The sequence below is a fragment of the Triturus cristatus genome, chromosome 6 (assembly GCF_964204655.1).
Source record: "Triturus cristatus chromosome 6, aTriCri1.1, whole genome shotgun sequence".
Classification (NCBI taxonomy): Eukaryota; Metazoa; Chordata; class Amphibia; order Caudata; family Salamandridae; genus Triturus; species Triturus cristatus.
The window spans coordinates 1,726,294,383-1,726,310,011 of NC_140589.1; the positions used below are offsets into that span (position 1 = coordinate 1,726,294,383).

At 44.8% G+C, this 15,629-nt stretch overlaps 1 protein-coding gene across 1 annotated transcript in view; it reads left to right on the top strand.

The window, feature by feature from the left end:
* The window catches only part of LOC146821880 (mitochondrial amidoxime-reducing component 1-like), a 146,883-nt gene that overhangs the window by 65,147 nt on the left and 66,107 nt on the right, over positions 1-15,629 (top strand). The window lies entirely within an intron of this gene.

Below are 15,629 nucleotides of genomic sequence, written 5' to 3' on the forward strand. Positions count from 1 at the left end.
TTTGTGTGGTGATAACTATTACTAATGAATTTCAGTGGGTTTTATGTGTTTGAGCCAGAACCATAACTCACTTTTTAACTCACTTTGTTCAGTGAATGTTATTTTTAGGTCGAGCCTGAGTCAGTGTGCATGCGCTGCTCTGCGAGACTTGTTGTGGTGGAGTATGTAAGAGAAGCCCCGCCCACTCTCCGCCCATATTTTTCATTGGCTTGTGTCATTGTCCACCGTAAAAGCTGGCTTGCAAGTTGTTGTTCGGGTTGTTAGTCCTTCCTTGGTACCACCTTGTCTGTATTTGTAAACACCCATGGCGACTGGCCCCATTACTTTGGATGCGACACGGCATGTCTTATTAAGTTGGTAAGCACTCTTTTCTTTAATGTGTTTCTCCTACTGCAATGTGCTTTCCTTGCCATGCCCGCTTTCACTTTCAAGCAGCCCCGGACAATGGCACAATGGCGGCTGGATAAAAAGTACAGTTCTGCACCCACGGTTTTCCAATGCTGGCAGCGTACCTGGCTGGTAAGGCGGAAGCAATGCTTTATTCTCCAGCCGGTGGTCCTCGGGGGTCCTATCCTTCTCCCACGTCTTCCTCCTTAGGGGGTCATCGGCCCCTAACACGCCAAGGTTCCTCAGCACGAATCAGTAAAGAGCGGTAGGGGCATCTTGGGGGCGGGAAACTGTGACTGTCCTTTGACAATACCCAGGGTAAGGAGGACACCTCAGACGTTAAAAACGCCTGCTACCAAAGACTTTAGTGAACCTCCAGGGCACAGGTTAAGATCCAGGAAGGGCTGACTCAGCCTTCCATCCTTCTGACATCCACAAGCAGGGTACTGATGAGTAGCCTGTTATTTACAGCCCCACCTAGCCGCAGAAAAAACATTACAAAGTGTTCGTGAAAGCGGAAAGTAACAGACATGAAGGACGAGAGAACACCTCACCCCAAGACGACGGGACTCTGGGCAGAGCTATTGCAGCTGCGCGTGAAATCAGACGCCAGCCTCGACAGAGATCATCGTGTCCCTGAGCGATCTCGGTGGACAGACTCGATCCGGCCAGATCTAGGACACCAAGCTTCAATTACCAGCTGTATGCTAATGCCCAGGGCCCACCTGAGCGAGATTTGATTTCCCTGCATGGATTTAAGCCCTTCTGCCCAGGGCTGACTATTTCATTGCCATTCAATGAGAACTGCCCTAATTGCAATCTACTCCTTCCTGAAACTCTGTTTAGAACCCCTAAACCACGTGCTGGGGTCACAGCACGATGCTGTGTGTACATACTGATAACGTTTTACTGTAATGCTTGCTATTACAGTCGGTCAGTCTCATAGAACTGAAATGAAAAGCTGATCCCATTGCACTGCACAGAGCTACTCATTTTATCCCTTCAAGGAGGATAAAATGCTGAGTGGCCCTACCACAACTCCAACCTGTCACCAACAGTTCAAGGCTACATGTATGAGCACCTTCAAATATGCACGTTCAGCTGTGCAAAAACCTCTGTTGTGTTTCATTTAATAACCTATAATGTGCCATCTCTATATATATTTTTGTAACCATCTTTATTGACATTTTATGCAGTACGGTACAACAGGTGCCTTTATAAATCAGCGGTGTCAGCAGTAGTACTGTCAGCGTGTAGCGTGGCTTTATGCATGCAAACATTCTTCTGTAATGGGATGACAGTACCGAATTAAAGGAACAGTACAGAATTTAAGGAACAGTCAGAAATTAAGGAACAGTACAGAATTAAAGCAACAGTTTAAGGAACAGTACAGAATGAAAGGAACAGTAAAGAATTTAAGGAACAGTTTAAGGAACAGTACAGAATTAAAGGAACAGTAAATAAGTAAAGGAAGAAACCAAGAGAGGGAGGTGACCAGGGCATGGGGTGTTTAGTGACCATTAGACTTCTTATGAAACAGCTCCATTATGTATGTCATAACCAAGGTCGTCTTTGTCCAACTTTGGTGCCTGATCACCATGCCATTTCAGTTTGGACCCAGCCATATGCAAATCAGTCTTGACCCTGTGCCCAATGGGAACATTCCAGCCCGACCTGCCAGGCCAGGTCCTCCCTGGACTGGAAACAAGCATCCTAGGACTGGTTTGGGGGTTTTACCCCTCTTCAGCCAGGATAGCTTGATTCCAGTGGCATGGAGAGCACGGGACTCACGGGTGCATTCCGTCCATCAATTGTGTGTCCTTTGCTTTCTCGCCCTAAGTGCTCCGGGTATGCCTAGACGTAGGTCCCTGGCTCACTGTGCCACTGGATTCAAGCTATCCTGGTTGAAGAGGGGTGAATCCCCGAAACCGGTCCTAGGATGCTTGTTTCCGGTCCACGGAGGACCTGACTTGGCAGTTCGGGCTAGACTGTTCCCATTGGGCACTGGGTCAAAACTGATTTGCATATGGCTGGGTCCAAACTGGAATGGCATGGTGAGCAAAAGAATGATGGATTTAACCCAGATCTCTTGACTGGGGGAGAATGTTTTGATTTGTTCTGCAATCCGTCCATCAATTGTGTGTCTTTTCCTAAACCATCAACTCATCAAGAAGGCACGTCTAACCATTTCAGATGTGCACCATTTGTCCACTTGATTTGTACCAGATTGTAAATGCAGCAATTAATTATGCGGCAATACCTCTGCAGGTTGTAATCCCTGCGAAGGCACAAGCAGGGGCGTAGCAAGGTCAGGTGGTACCCGGTGCGGAAAATTTCCTGTCACTCCCGGCTTGACAAAAATATGTGTTTAAAACACATATTTTTGCCATTTTGTCACCCCCCTCAGTGATGACACCCGGGGCAGCCCACACCCACCGCACCCCCTCCCTATGCCACTGGGCACAAGCAAAAGTCTGTGCCCGAGTTAGGATTTGCGCAGGGTTGCAATGACCCCGTGATGTTTGTTACCCCCCACTCTCCACACTCTGAAAGCAGGCGAGGCACGTGATCGAGGCGACGCAGCACGTGCTCTTCACGTGACACAGCAGCTTCACCTCGAGCAAGAAATTATCCTTTTCATTGTGGAGCACAGGACCTTTCCCACCGCAGTCACCCATCTGAACCTAATTCAAGAATTACTTTGGGCCGAATTCTGCACATTCAAGAGGAAACACACTCAAAATGTGAGAACCGCCGTCCGCCTGAAGAGAGCTGGACATACTTTGATGGGCAAGAACTACACTTGGATCTGCTTTTCCATTCACCTAATTCCAGGAGATCTATGACTTTATGCTAACAACTTATAATAATAAACCTTAGATGTAAACCGGTGCAGGCGCAAGCTGAACAGACTCTTTTAATGTGACCCTTGAGCTTGGGCGTCTGGCCCCCCTCCTTTGATCTGGTGCATTGCTCTGTTGATGCTAAGAGGATTTCCTCTTACATCCCATCGGCTGTTTCAGCCCCCCTCCGGTGGAGTCGTTTTTTGACATTTTTTATGATCTAAAGTCCCTTTGATCATTCGGGCATGCAAGGTGGGGTGATGAAGCATGTGGGAGCTGTGTTAAGGGTGTGAATGTGTGAAGGGGTGGGAGGTATCGAAGTCCGAGCCAAGTAGTCTAATGTTGCAAAAGCCAGCGAGGCTTAACTTCTGACAGGTAGGCTAGAAGAGAGGGCCTGGCATCTTCTTCCCTGTTAACCTCCGATTAGTGAATATATTCCACATATGTTGTTCATAAAGAGAGTGACATGGGCCATGTCACACTACTGAAGTGAGTAATGTCGACCAGACATATGTCAACTCCACAATATTACTCCACATAATAAACTACTAACATATTGTCAAGAGGGGCATACCCAGCTAAGTATAGATTCACCATTAAATCCATGTTTCCTTACTTAGACAATGAGTTGATATTGTAGAGCAAATATAAGTGCAGGTTAATATTAAACCTTTGATATGAATAAAATACCAGTATTTGTAAAGCGCGAACAATTACCCGAGGGTGCCAAGGTGCTGGGGGCCGTCTGGAAGATTAAGCGAGCTATTGCCCAGAGTCACATGGTGCTGGGCTAACCTGCCGCCGGCGTTCGAATCGTGAGCCCCTGTGCTCCGGAGTCAGCCGCCCTGGCCGCTGCGCCACACCTCTGCCACTATTGTGGTATAACACCGACCAGGGTGGAAGATGCAGGAAATATGCCAATTGACCTACAAGAGAGAGCAGCAGGAAAGCGCTATGGGCCGGATGTACAAAGATTCATTGCGGTCGCAAGCGGCCCGATTCTCAGAATTGGGCCGTTTGCAACTGCAAAAAAGCTTTTAACAATGTACAAAAGGCAATTGGCGATTCGGTAACTTGTTACCGAATAGCAATTTGCCTTTTCTACCAAATACTGATTCGGCATTTGAAGGAGTGTCTCTTTCAAATACTGAATCAGAATGGTATGTATTAATGTTTTGTGACCAAATTCTGGTTGCAAAACAGTAACACTTTACCACCATTGGGAATCCCTTCCCCTTTGAGAATGTTAAAAAAATTATATTTTTTAAGAGCAGGCAGTGGTCCCACGGACCATTGCCTCCTCTTAAAAAATGAAAATGCAAAGCTTCATTTTTCTTTTTAAACACTTTTCATTTTCCTTTGAGGAAAACGGGTTGCATTAAAAAAAGAAATTGCTTTGTTAAAAAGCAATCATACATGGTGGTCTGTGATCCCTGTGATGGCTGTGATTCCTAATGGGTCGCAAATTGCGACCTAGTTCATTAATATGCACGAGGTAGGTCTGTTTTTGACCCACTAGGAGTTGCAAAGGAAACTCAAAAGAGTTTCATACATTAGGAATACTGATTTCGTAATTGTCATTTGGAGAGAATTGCAATTGGGAAATCCATATTAGGAAAGCTTGTACATCAGGCCCTATAATCCTGTGAATTATATCTGGATTGCGAGTTAGGAGGAATCCGATGTGGAGATTTCCAGAAGCCAGAATTGCTGTTACCAGCCTGTATCTCTGCAGGTTTGAATTCCACTTATTATAACCTAATAGCCCGCCGTAGCGGGCTATACCGGCCATTAAAGGCCCACTCCAGTGTGGTAAGGGCCTTTAACAATCGAGCAGGCCTTTACTGGCCAGTATAGCCTACTAGAGTGAGTTATAAGGCTACTAGGACATTCCCTTCCTAGAGGGAAGGATGTTCTAATTTGTTAAACAAAGGCGTCACAGAGTCCGAGGTGGTTGAAATCCCCTTGAGCTCCATGAGGACTTTCTTCACAGCAACAGCTGTAAAAGAAAACATTAGAACGTTGATGCCTGGGCTTCTACCAGCCATTAGAAGCCCGGAGCTACTCCATTGTTTTCAATTGAGCGCTCAATATTCCGATGTTGTAATATGAGTTAGATCTATCGGAATGGGGGAATAACTGTGTGAACATGGATTGACTGTACTCTGAGCACGTGGTAATTTGGAGCATTGGCTTTCTTGCAGGGTGGGGTTTGAGGGAAGGGGCAGGGGGTGCAGGGGAGAGAAAGTTAAAAATAGTTTTTGCATGGGGATGCAAAGAAAAAGTTTGTTAGGACCCGGGTTGCAGCCATTGCTCAGGTGATTTTATGTTGGAATTACTAGTAAATCTGGGTGTGGTGTTCTACAGCTGGTAAAAGAGCCGCTGGAATACTGGGCCAGTCTGCATCACGTGGGGTGGAAAATTTCACACAGTAATTCCACTTCACCTGACACATAATCAGAGGCTTGATCTTGAAGAACTAAATAACTAAAACGAAACTAATAAAAATAAAAAAAATAGGCGAAGTCAAAACATATGGCAAAAGCTAAGTAAAATTTATGTTCCTATTCATAAACATATCTATTTTTGTTTCATGTGAAGTGCAACCATTTTACCTACTGGCCTCTTCAGGACTAGAGAATACACAGTATGATACACCAAGATCCAGGCCTGACCTGCTGCCACGTCACCACCAATAGGGAATGGCCTGGGCAGAACTGAGAAGGTTGCCGTAGCATGCCTAAGTGAAGCACGGGTTGAGGGCTGCCTGCCTTGCTAGGATTATGAGCTTCGCAGTGATCAATACCTACTTTGTTTTCAAGGTGCTTTGCTAGCCGGCTCCAATCCCCACATAGAAGCATTGAGGCAACTGTTGAACTTTAGATGTAAGATGACTCTCATCTGCTGAGAAGACCGGTCCTTAAATCCTCATTATGGGAAAGACTAGATAGGTAGAAGTTGCCACCTTATCATTAGGCAAGAGCACCTCTGAAGAAAAGATCATTTCATATTCTTAAAGCAAGCAAGGATTGTAACCTAAAAGTAACTCTCGGAAAAACGGGGGGAAATGTGAGAGTGTAAAGGCAGCAACAGTCAGACGTGTGTAGCCCGAATGAGCTCAAATCAGTCTTCAGGAAGAACACAAGCCAGAGAAATTACCACACTTTTCCCATGAGGAATGGAGAATTACTGCAAAAAGTGATGGACCTAACTGGTTTCCTTTACTAACCTGCAACAATATAAGGGAGATATCCTAATACTTTAAAAAGGGACCGGGTTGAAGAGCACAAAAAACAAGGAAATCCCTTTTTATGGAGATCAACGATAGACAGGATGGATGTAAGAGTAAATACAATGGTTATCCCTTAGGTAACTCCAACACTTCAGGCAGTTTCAATTGACATATTCTACCAGGTTTTTCCTGGTGAAATGTGTCCCTTGTGTATCACGATGATGCAGGATTTCCTTTCATCTTGGAATCCCAATTCTGGGAACAACTTCTGCTTCCGCCTATTTATTTATTTAGTTATTTATAATTGAATTTGTAGGGCGCGACAGCTACCCAAAAAGGGTTTCCCGGCACCAGGACGGACTGAGTGCAGAATGGTGGTAGCGGGATGGGATTACTGGTTGAATAGCCAGGTCTTCAGGGATCTGCGGAAGCTAGTGTAAATGATTTCCTTGCGGATAGCAAGAGGAAGAGAGTACCAGAGGGTAGGGCCGAGATGAGAAAAGGACCTTCCACCCTTCCTGGTGAGTTTGAACCTAGGAACCGTAAATTTTTCAAGAGTTATGGATCGAAGATGACGGGTGGGAACATACGGGCAAACGAGAGATTGAAAATATTGTGGTGCTGAACCCCTTTTGATCTTAAACATATAGCTTAGGGCTTTGAACTTTATACGGTTTTCAACCCTCAGCCAATGTAAATCATGGAGATAGCCAGAGATATGGGTAGCTCTAGGAACTCTGCAAAGTAGTCTAACTGCAGAGTTCTGTACCAGCTGCAGTCTGCGGGTCACGCCTAAATTGGGATTTCCAAGAATCTCAGAATGAATGTGTCAGAGACCGAGAGCCTCAGTTACGGTTTGGCAAACATTTGAGGAACTGCCCCCCCGCCCCAGTTAGAAGTGGGGGAACTGCTAGTTTACTAATGGCTGAACTTCAGCTGGCTACGTCGATGGGAAACCCAGACCCAGTGGCTTGTCTGCTTCATGATTGCCAGGCCCTAGTAACTGGACCCTCCCACCCCACTGAGTGGGGTAACTACCACTGTTTTTTAGGTCTCACCTGAGCCAGCGCATGCGCTGCACTGGCAAGACTTTTAGTAAGTGGGCTTAAAAAAGCCAACCACAGCATTTTGTGTGGCCTAGAGCGTGCGGTTACGCGCACAGTTACGAGCACAGGCGCCATCTGGCTTTTCTGTCTCATCATGGCTCATTAAGTGCATCGCTCGTGGGCACCCTTACAGCCCGCGATCACTTTCACTTTCACGGCTGCGCGGCCAATGCTTGTTTTTATTTCCTTTTAGCGCGCACCTCCTCGCTCGCACCTCTGCCCGTCATTGCTTCCGTCCTTCCGGCGCCTGTCACTTCCTCTGAGCACACTCGCTGAGAGTAATGGGCATCCGCTTTTAAGCAAGGCTTGTTTTATATGCCGATTGCTTTGGTGTTAAAATTAAAAAAGAACATTGTCATTGTATATGTGGCAACATGCTCCATAATTTGTATTTTCTTGTCCCATAATTTTGCCATTCTTGCCACACAATATGTTTTTTAAATGCCGCAAACTTTGTGTGGGGCCTTATCACACTTTTGGGCACACTCAAAAGGGGGATGTTACGGAGACAAGTTACCATCCCCAAACTAATTTCTGGACATGGTCGCCTATCGCCACCTACAGGCCAGGTAATCATATGTAACCGCCACAAGAAAGATCTGAATGGCGTCTGTTGATAGGGTTGAACGTGTGATGTTAAGGAGTTCTGCCTACGAAAGGTATTCCCTGTTCTTGTTTCCAAACATCCTCTCTTCATTCTTCCCTGGTTTATGTCACCCTTCCATGTTCCATTCCTTTGTTCCTTCTTACATGTTCGCTCCCTCGCTTTCTAACACTCTTCTCCGTCTCCATCGCGTTTCTTAACTTCCAGCCTGTCATTCCCCTTTCTCATTTTCTATCCTGCTCTCTCAGTCACCATCTCTCTTCCCCGTTAGACCTACCATCCTATCTTCTCCATTTCATCCCTTTCTTTATCGGGGTATCTCTTCTTTTTCTTTGATGCTCTCCCGAATTATTTTCTGTCCCTGTCGACACAATCTACCGCTCTTTCACACGCTCACATGAAGCACCTTTTCTCACCTTCTCCTGCTCCCTTGACATCTCTTTCTCTCCCCTCTTAGACCCCTTGTTCTCGCTGGTCTTTTTCATTCCAGACTCTCTTCCCTTGCTCACGGGCTCTCCCTACTTTTCCTTCCCTCACTCTCCCAGAATCTCCGCTCCATACGGGAACGAGCCAGGACATCATACATGGACTCACTAGCTCCTCCTTTTCTCATTGCTTTCCCTATCTTCTCAATCTCAGCTCTCTTCATACTTTTCCCCGTCTCCACCTTTTGTCTTTTTCATTCCAGTTTCCCGCACTCTGTCCCCCTTTACATCTCCTGCTCATCACTCTTCTGAACCCTTCTCCCTGGTTCTGTTTCTACTTTGTGCTTTCTTCACCCTCTTTTCTCCCTCACTTCACCATCTTCTCGGACCCTCATCTTCTCCCCTTTCCTATTTTTATATCTGCATTGTCCTCGTCCATCACTCACTCCCTTATGCTGTCGCCAACCTCTCTCCCACTTTATATGTCTACCCTCTTCTGACCGCTCCTTTTGTCACACCTTTCTTCCCCTTTATAGCCCATCTCTTTATCCTGCCCGTCTTTCATATTCTGCCATATTTTTCCTTTTTTACATTACCTTCCCGTGCTCCTATCATTCTCCCTTCATAAATTCCTTATTGTGTTGCACACTCTCCAGCCCCCTCTGCCGTTACCAATCCCACCTCTCTTTCATCTCTCTTTGCACCTCGCCATGACACTTCTCTCCCACCTACTCCATCTTCAATGACGTCACTTCATTTCAAGAACCTTTGATGTTCCTAAACACACCTTGCCCTCAGCCAACTCCCTCACCCAACCCCCCTCGTTCTCTCTCTACACACTCTTACTTCACTTCCTGTCACTCTCTCCCTCCTGCTCCTTCTCGCCTTCCTCTGACTCTCCATCTGTCTTGTTCTCTGCCTGCCTCGCCCTCTCTAGCCTCTCTTCAACAGTCAAAGCCTTCTCTTTCTCCCCCCTCTCTCGCTCTTGAACCCCCCCCCCCCCCAGCCCTGCTCACTCACACAGATATCTAAGCCTCAGAAATCCATTTCTGGGGAACCTTGGTAAATTGTAATTGCATTTATATAACACTTACTACCCCTGACGAGGTACTGAAGCGCTTTACCCTGGGCAGCATGCTGCTAGCGAACCCAAGGTTAGTGGCTAGTCATGTTATTGGTTATTGGGGTTAGTTTAGTGACTCAAGCAACTATTCCATGCATTCACTAGAATTTCCTTGGGGTAGATGAAATAAATAGCAGTTGGGTGTTAACATTAGTGGGGTGGGTGAGCGGTTGAGGTATGTGAGTTGATGCAGATGTTTATTAGGATTCTTCATGCTGATGTTTGGTGGGATTAATACAATACAGATGAATGCAGATATTCTGAACCCTTTCCATGTTACAGGCAGTTCTCGGGCACAGCCTCCTTGTCATAGCCTCATCGCAGCCCTGGGCCCTTTGTGCAGCAAACCACTCACTGGTGTTGTTTGAAGACCTAAACCTTTCCATCAAATAGAAAACAAGCATTGGCATAGCCAATAGGTCTCGCCTTTGGGACCTAATAAGTGTTTAGCCATGCAAAAGTTGATGTTGTTGCATCAAGGATATTGTGCTGCACAACTAAATGCTTATAAGGTCCCAAAAGCGAGACCTATTGGCTATGCCAATGCTTGTTATTTAGTAAAAACAAGCTCTGGCTTTAGGAACTTGTTTTCTCTAAACATAACATTTTCTGGGCAGGCTCTGTTGAGTCGGTGCTGTTTGTCAAACCTGCAGTGCTGTGTGTGGGAAAGTCTGTGCAATGATGGCTCCCTTCATAGCGCACGCGCTCCTCACCAGGCGGACTGCGATCACTAAATATGGCGACAGTCCTCTGGCTCCACCCTCAGGAGACTGGCAGGTCTCTAGGACCCCAGAATTTACTTTCACTGATTTAAAGTCCTCTGCAAATGCAGGAGGAAATACCCTATTGTGGTCATTTATGGCGCCAGTGGTATCAACTCTTGGCTTTCTGTTCTCTACAAAATAATGAACAACGTTATACGGTAACAATGTCACTGCGCATTTTTGTGCTTCCTGATGCTTACTGGGATAATCGGACTTCTGCTGACGGTCATTGAACATGCATTTGCTTTGCAGTGATATTGTATATCACATAATTGAGTTTTTCTCCTCCAATATTGACATTGTGATTATCACCAATGTTTCTGTTTATGTACCAACCTATGGAGCCGAAGTGTCTTAATTCCATTCAGAAGGCTTCCACAATTGTATACTAGTACAATTCAACATTTTTTTTTTATTTATTGTTGATTTGTACTATGTTCATTTGCTTTGCATCGGTGGTTGACCAGTGCTTAATTTGTTAAGTAATGAGTGCCAGTACCTCGGCTCGGACGCCGATGCCTGGTGCAAGGCTGCGTAGGCTTGACCCCAGCTCCTACCTCTTTCATCCACTACCAGACGTTGCTTGCCCTTTAATCTCACTCTTGCAGGCCGGGCCGGCGCTGGGCATGGGCAGTCTGGGCAGCTTTCCAGGGCCTCGCTCCTGCTCAAAGCACCACCTTCAAAAGACTTCAGTGTACCAAGGCCCAAGGAGCAGCAGAGGTGCAGCGTTGGGAGGCCCAGGAAGGGATGGGAGGGGGCCCCTCCCATGGGCTACACAGCTATGGGCTGAAAGGGCTTCAGTAATCTAATCGCTGCATCTGCATGAGAACAGGGATTAGACAGGGTACTTGGAGTGCCCTTAGGTGTGAATTGAGCCCTGCCCCTGCATGAATGAAAGGGAGAGCGCCTGCAGAAAGAATCATGTAGCATCACCAATGGGCATTACTCACCTAGGATGGAGGAAAGGGAGACCGTGTCATCAAAATACAAAAAAGCATATTTCTTTAACACACAGAAATGTTTTACCTCACTACCTCACATTATATCACTGCATTGAGATGTATTTAGGCAAAAACATTTGTTGAAACAGTGTATGGTGCTGAGTCCGTTGAACCTTCTGTTGAAGTTTACAATTCCCTACCTCTTTATTTTCCATATATAACAAATCTTCTTAGTTTTGAGATGCATGAAACATTCTTCACAAAGGCTTGTGATCTTGAATCATCCTCAGAATGTCTGCTGAATTTCAGCTTGCTCTCCCCTTGACCTTTCTAATAAAGCACTCCCAGTGGGACCCTTTCGTGCACATCTCCTGACCAGAGATCTAGAGATCATAGCTCCTGCCCTGAACACCCTTTGCAATATCTCGCTTGTCTCATCATAAGTTCCTACCAATATAAAAACAAAAAAAACGATGGCTATTTCTCTGGTCAAAAAACCTTCAGCAGGCTCAGAACTTCTCCTCCTCTTCTGACATCACTTTTCTAACCTTTTCTCGAATGTCCCACAATATTTTTCTGTGAAACGAAAAAATCTGAAGTTTATGGTGAGACCTTTTCTTTGGGTCATGGGCAATAGGTGATTAATTGGCAGCTTCTGTGAAGGATACAGTTGTTGATTATAGCTATTTCAGAACTAACATTTTAATTTTCATTTGGATAAGAGTTATTCCTTTTAGAAACTTGTCTCTCTAAAGGTGACAATGGCGAGCAGTCAAGGCTTACTTCAGAAGATAATACAGGTATTACAACTCAAACAAAGTATGTCATATTAATCATACCAGAATATAATCTTATTCAGTCAGCCTAGCTATGTCTTTCAAACAGGACTTTTATAGAGTAGGTGATTATGGAATGAAGCACTAAAAAATGTGTTCTGTGACTAACAATCCCCCACTACTACTGTCCGATAATGGACAGTAGTACACCCTCCAAGACGTAAGTGCTTAAGTGCTTAAGGTGGAAAATTCACAGTTGACTGGCGGGCCTACGGCCGGACCACTTGCTGAGATGATTTTCTTTCCTAATGTGGATAAACTGGGATTCTTGCTTGGGCTGGCTCAACTGTCGGTGCACATCCCAAAAGGCTGCTGCAGCCTTAAAGTTGGTGTGCACAGTCTGACTGTGGTTGCAAAGTCAGCCAGCTCATTGTCATGTGCAGAATGACAATGGGCCGGCCCTGGAAAGCTCAGTATGATGTGCACCTCCCCCTACAACAAATAATCCCATACCTCAGGGAGTGACAGTGACGCCTGGGGAAATGGATGGTTTTCAGGAGCACAGTTAGAATTGGTCTCCTGTGGGGGTTCAGGGGAAGAACTGGATGTGCACAAGGTGAGGATTACAGGGGAAGAGGTTAGCTGAGAAGCGAGTGGGCATTCCACATAGTACAGTAATGCACATGGAAAGATCTACCAAACACTGAGCCTATGTAAGTAGGTGGCCATGTTCAGGGAGGCAGGTCATTAATTGGAGGTTGAAAGAGCAAAGGTTATTTGGTTAGGCACCTGAGGAGTGACTGGAGTGACTTCTGGATGATGGAAATGGTCATGCATTCAATTTCTTTAATAAGATCCACTCGATTTTACCTGAGGGAAGGCACACTTTGGTTATTACTTCTTAAGGTAAGTATGAGTTGAGTGCCATGATTTGGGTCCCTTTGCAATTTGGCAAGTGTCTTCTCAGATATTAAGGACATGTGTATTACATTTTGTACTGTAAAGTCTCTGATATTGCTTTCGCGTTATTTTGCATGTCAAGCACCATCTCCGTCAACCTACCTATTCCATGATGCTACATTTTCTTTCCATATAGCTGTAAACTACACAGAGTTTACTATAGTAAACACTTTTTGTTTTGTTGTTTTAATGTATCTCTTTAATGATTGGCTCCCAGTATAGCTTTACAGTATTTTATCCCCCGGGTCACAAACTGTTTTCCCTATTTAGCCACTTTTTCTCTACATCTTTAGATTAGTTCATCTCTTAAAATGGCGTTTGAGAGTGATTGCTGTGTTTAGGCGCTCAGTGTGCAGCTGTGGTCCGGCCTTTAGTGCTTCTGCCTGCCAATATTTTAGCCACCCCACCCGGGTATGACATTTGTGCTGTCTCCTCTACTTATCTTTTGGGATCTGTGCTTTGTTGGTTGTTGCAGGTCAGCCATACAATCTAGCATGTGTCTGTAGTGTTGATCCCACATGCCTGCTGAAACCAAATGCTTTATCTTCAACTTCACTAACGTAAAAGGAGGGCCTGGGAGTCTCTTGAAGTCTCGCTGTATAGTTCTGGGACAATCTGACTTGTAAAGTTAATCATGCCCTGATCTGGAAACAGTTAGTGAACATCTTAGTAATCAGGTCAGTTTTGGAGAGACCTAGGCATACCTTTTTCAGCCAGTTTAATTAATGTAATGTATTACCATGTAATACAGTTTTAAACAGAGCCGTTTTAAGGCATGGGCAAAGTAGGCTTTTGTCCAGGGCCCCAACCCTTAAGGGGGCCCCATGTTAGAGCCAGCTCTGTTCTGCAGAGATTCTTGGCCTAATGACCTTGAATAATTCTTAAACAGATTGCTTTAAATAGCGTTTTCTTCGAAATTATTTTTTTATGTGAGTGATGTGTGAGAGTGTATTACAGACATTTTGCAGAGGAATGTTGTGTTTATGTTTCATGCAACATCCCTAAAGCAGTATCTTTAAGATAAAAAAGGATCTCACATATGAGAAATAAGAGGGTGTTACAGAGATTATTTGCAGTCCTTTTACTGAGGTGCTGTTGTGCTGCACTCTTGAAAAAACGCATCACTATATCTTATTATTAGATATAAACACATTTAGAATTTGGACATGTGTGTCTATGCACTGACAGTGATATGGCAAAGACCTGAAATTGGATCATAAATTCAAAGCTGCACCAAACAGGGACCCCCAAAACATCTTTGGCCTCAGGCCCCCAAAAACCCTAAGATGTCCCTGGCTTTAAAATGTATGAGCTTATTTATATTAGGATTCATATTTATATCGTTCGCTATTTTAGTGATACTAGGTAAGTAGTTTCTTGCAAAGCTGCTTCTACAATGCCAGAAAATTAATTTTCAAATGATGTCACTTCCTGTGATGTCACTTCCTGTGATGTTACATCTTAGATGGGTCTCACATGTTCCTATTTTGGCCGGGTCCCCACAAACTATAGCCTTTCACTGGAGTGACATTTTTGACCTCGATGCTTACCAGCGTTTAGTCCAGGTCAATACTGTTTTTTGGAAGCGGTACTTGGCCACCTTTTGTCTGCCATTTTTTTATTCTCTCCTACATCGAGTGCCTCATTTAGGCTGCAGAGACTGCAGAGTGCCTCAATGAGAGAGTTATATGCTCGTTGCCCCCATATGCTACAATATTGTGCATGTCACAAATTCTAGTCCCTGCGCGTCTGTCCATCCATCGGGGTTCATTGCATCGAGCATCATAAAAGTGCATAAAAGCGGAGGGGGGGGGGGGGGGGGCGAGTCACAAAAGCTCGGGCCAAAAACGAGCGGACCCGCAGGATTTTCACTTTTGGAAATAGATTTTCAAGAGAGTGCGTGAGAGGGAGAATTTAAGAGAGAATGAGAGTGCGCGAGAAGGTGAGAGTGATAGAATGAATGATTGAATAATAGTGAGAATGTGAATGTGAGAGTGCGTCTTTATAGGTAAAGATTACATACATCAGCGTCCATGACTGTCGTGTTACACGGTGATTTCCTTTACTGCTTAACGTTAGCTGCAATATCAATAACTTAGTCGACACCGCCCTCAAGAGGACGCTGAGCAATTAACATCGTTAGCTCTCCTTTATTAGATGGTAGCGTACATTATTTGGCCTTAATGTTTACAATAACTGTTTTCAAAATCTACCTTTACTATTTGTCAAACAAAAGTAAAATAAGTAGCAAACCGTTAATCTCAGGCCATTTGTATTAACGTAGTGGTTCTGTTAAATAACACGCGTCTTAAAACACCTTAACCGTTTTTCTCGAATTTAATTGCATGTTGGAACCTTTTCTGCACATCTATATCCCTAATTACCGTATGGGTGAAATTAGAATACTTTCAGTGTAATATGTACTATGTTATTCAATTCCGATTGGTACGACAATAAAAACGTGTATA